Here is a 4,544-nt window from a genome sequence, read left to right on the forward strand (position 1 = left end):
AGTAACGGCGGCTAGGATATGGAACCAACTTCCAAGGGAAGTGGTGCTCGCTCCTACCTTGGGGGTCTTTAAAAGGAGGCTAGATAATCACCTAGCAGGGGTCGTTTGACCCCAGCATCCTTTCCTGCCCATGGCAGGGGGTCAGACTTGATGATCTGCTCAGGTCCCTTCTGATCCTACCAACTATGAAACTACATGCAATTTAGGTACATGTAGTGAGATAGGATTTAGCCCTTAAGCATCTCCTGCTACCTGACTAACCATAGCTGCCTAAGATCTTCAAGGCTATACATCTGTCTGCAGATTAAAGGCTCCATTTTTGAAGCACTTCAAAGTGCAGCTGCTGCACTTTGAAGTACTTCAAATGTTATGTTTACCCCTACCCTAATTCTCCCCATGCATTTTATAGGCAGCTATAACACCTAAATTGGGGCTAAGAATTCCCTCTATGGCTAAGAGTCTCTAAGTTATGTACCACAAGCCCTGCAGTGTGTAAATACTTTCACAAAGGTAGCCTTAAGTCTCCTTAGCACTGTTCCAGCCACACAAAAGGGGCACCCATCTCCATATGCCCTACTTGGGTGAGGTATGGCTAGTATGTACTGTGCTCCAGCATTCCTCACTGGTGTAATTCCCCTTAGGGCTCCTACATGTCAATGCTATTTAGAGAATTCCTCATTGAGCATCTAAAATTCAGTACAGCACAGTCCTTGCTCCTTCTAGTGCTCTAGATCAAAGTGCCAGAGGAACTCAATGCATATTGGCCATTCTTATATTAATTAAGAGAGGAGTCTTTGCATGCATTGTTGTTCTTCATGAAAAGATTGAAAGGACCAAAGAACCTAAGCATCCTCCTATCTTCTAATTTTCTACTTTGAATACATTATCTGTGGATATGACAATTAAAACAGAAGAGGAAAGGTCTCACTGGCTGGTAGAAGTATCTTTAACTACTAGGACAGTTGTGAAGTTTGTCTAAAGCTAATACACAATTTAAAAAAAAACCAATTTCCTAAGTAGATATCCTTGGCTAAAAACTGAAGGGTTATCATCATAGATTTGATCTTGAGCAACACCCACCAACTGTAAAGTATATTGTAGGTATCTGTAACATGGAGTCAAGGTCTCCTTTTACTTTAAGAGGGAGACTGCAGCAGAAACGGCCCCCAGGCAGCTGAACAGAGATTAGCTGCAGGAGGGAAGGCAGCAAGGAAGCAACTGCAGCCTAGCTGTACTAAGCTGTCCATCAAGCTGTGAGGACACACCTCTGGCTGGTCAGGAGAGCACCTGACAGGAAGGGGAGGAGCTCAGGGAATATAAACCTGAGTTAGTGAAGCAGAGGGGCAGTGCAGCCTGTAATTGCATGGAGGAGAGCTCATGTCAGCTAATGCAAGCAATGGGTGTAAACTGCAGGCTAGATCAGATACCCCAGGGGCTCTGAGAGGGCCAATGAGTGGGAAAGAGGTTTCTGCAGCAGCATGCTGACCTAGGTGGAGCTTCAAGTGTTTTCTTTAAAGCAGTTGACTTGCATTATTTGTTGCAGTTTCACTGGAGGACTAGGTAGTGGCTGGAGGGGAGACTAGGAAACGACATAGGGAGGAGCTCCAGGTTCTGTCTATCCAGGGCAGGCTCCAGCACCTGAAGCCCAACACAGAGATAGGGACAGGCCCAAGCCAAGAGGGCCAAGGGCCAAAACAGAGTGAGAAGGGCCCAGGGCCAGACCAGGCTGAAACTCGAAAACTGGGCCAGAGGAAGTGGGCCTAGGCTGCAAGTCTACAGCAGGGGTAACCAGTGAGCTAAAGCCAAGAGGGCTGAAGTCTGTAAAAACTGGTATGTGGACTTAGGGTAACACCTGCAAGGCATGGGGGTGGCAGAAAGCTGAGATTAATGCCCTTAAGGCAATTTAGTGCCTCAGAACAAGATCAGTGCCAGCTGAGCACAAGTAGAGGGAGAAGTAAACTGAGGCTCACTTTAGGGTCCTGGGCAGCCTTCCAAAGAATTAAAATATATATCATGGCAAATCAACCAAGGGAGGGTACTCTGAAGAGCTGAGGTGAGGCAGGGGTATCTTGGCCACCAGGGAACATCACAGCTGCCCTTGGCAGGGGTTGGGGAGCCAGGACCTGCTACAGTATCTCAGGGAAAAAATATTTTTATATAAAATTTCTAGATGACTTGCTGACATACTGGGAAAAGATAAGATGTATGTAACATATTGAGGTACCTGATACCATGCAGCTGGGCATTGTAGAAGAGCATAAATGGAGAGATTGGCATGCTAAAATATAGGGACTGAGGGCAGCATAATATAAGAATGAAAGGGTGGATTAGATAAACAGACAGATACAATTCTGTAAATTCTGCTCTTTACAAAGTCACAGAGGAAGCAGTGCTTACATTGTGATAGAACAGGGAATATACTTAACTGCGGCACGATGGGACGCAGTAACAGAGAAGAATGGGCTGAGGGATCTTGGCCTTTACAACCATCAGATCCCTATGTAACCATACTTTTGGTGAATTGTTGGCTGCTTCCTTGTCCAGAAAAGAAAGGAAAATGCTAGTCTTAATTAGTCTGTGGAACTCAATGAGTTGCATTAATCTTTAAAATAGCAAGGATTTGGCAAGAGATAGAAATGCTACTGTGTCTAGTCAAGATTCAAACTTCAACTACTAGGAATTGGGAGAAAACGTCCCTTTGGGACAAATTATCCTATAACAGAGATACCAACATTTTTTTACACCTTCTGCTGATCCAACTTCAATTGGCCATTACTGGAGATGAGATAGATATTGATCTAAATTGGATCAGGCCACTGTCCTATCTCACAATAAGAAAGAAAGCTATAAAACAGTCCTTAGAGTCTGGGAACGAATGGGGTGGACAGTACAGCCTCGTGCTATCAGCCCTGCTCTTTATTAGTATTGCCAACTTTGTGTTTTGTTTACTAATTAACAATGCCAGTTTATAATTGAATTTCCAGTTGACACCATTACATTCTAGCTAGATGAGGTATTGATTTCACTGGCTCCCTTCCTGGTTTATGTTTGTTTGTTCTTCCAACCAAAAGTTACACAACAGGAAACATTCAGCTAGAGCTCAGTAAAAAAATCAACAGCATTATCTGAGACCCAGATTGAGTAGATTTGGGCCTAGGCCTCAGCTGCTGAAAACCCACTGGCAGACTCTCAGGTTTCCTGTGTTCTAGCAGGTTAGGGTGACTGCAGATCAACATTGCCCACAGCTTGTGGTTAATTACTGTTTATACAGCTACAGTCTGCATTTATGCTTCACAAAATGCCCATAAAAAATGTAATACGCTCTGATTTTGGATGAATGCCACCTGTTCCCTTCCCCCCTCCCCCCTCCTCCCACTGGGCGCTACAAAAAATGATCTGACATGATGTGAAGCTGTCATGCTAATTGCAAACACTGGCACCTGATGCAGCAGGGTGAGCAGTAAGTATCTCATATTGCATAGTGTGCCAGTGTTTTGCAGAGCTGTGACCCATTAATGTACCATGACCCATAGCAAGCATCACGCAGGCCCTCTCTTGCTCTCCATCACGCTGCCACTGCTATCACTACAACTCATGCTAATCTGTTTCCTGAAAAAGCCATAACTGACTCAGCACGAAGCTGGTATATTCTGGCAGTGTACTGTTTCTTCCCTTGCACTGCAGTGCCTGATCTACAGCTAGTGTAAATTGAGATACTGCAATTAGAATCACTGAAGCAATTTATACCAGCTGAATATCCATCTATCCATCCATCTTTTTGTAGCACTATGCTATCTCTTCAATCTTTTAGCATTTCACTTGTAATTAAGGGCTAGATTCAATAAAAAAAAACCTCTGCACTTCGGCCGCTAAGCCCTAGCATTCCTCAAGCATAAAAGTCTTCAGACAACTTTGCAACCCACACCATTATTTTTCATTTTCATTCCATCCCTGCACTTTTTGGCCCCAGCTGAGATTGAAAGTGCAAGCATGGAAAAATGTGGGGAGAGGATGGTCTGGTGAAGCAGTTATGGATGGCATCAGGGTATTAGGCACAGAGAGACTGGCAGAAAAAGGCATAGATACAATAATGGGAGAAGAGGCAAACGGGACATGGAGAGCACTTTGCTTACTGAGTGAAGCAGTACAATAGAAGAGGAGACCAGAACCTTACGTTGGAACCAGGTTGGTACAGTTTCGATTTGGAGAACAAGACCTTAAAAACTGATATGATAAACAGAGCAAGGAGACAGAGAGGGGTTAGTGAATCCTTGTGAAGAAAGTGATGATCATTAACTCGGTTAACAGATGAAGCAAGTTCATGAGTAAGATAATGTGATTTGTCTAGAGGTAACTATCAAGGCACAGACTGCAGCATTATTAGGAAGTAGGAGTTCCTGGCTCCTGATCCATGCTCAGACCACTAAACCTGGAGGACCCGGCTGATTGAATAAATATGCTTCCGAACACCAGGGATAGGTAATGGGAGTGGGGTCATGACCCATGCTGGAGAACTCCTAGTAACCCCCCTCAAGGGTCATAAC

Source organism: Gavialis gangeticus, unplaced genomic scaffold, assembly GCF_001723915.1.
Source record: "Gavialis gangeticus isolate Ggan-Ray unplaced genomic scaffold, GavGan_comp1, whole genome shotgun sequence".
Lineage (NCBI taxonomy): Eukaryota > Metazoa > Chordata > Crocodylia > Gavialidae > Gavialis > Gavialis gangeticus.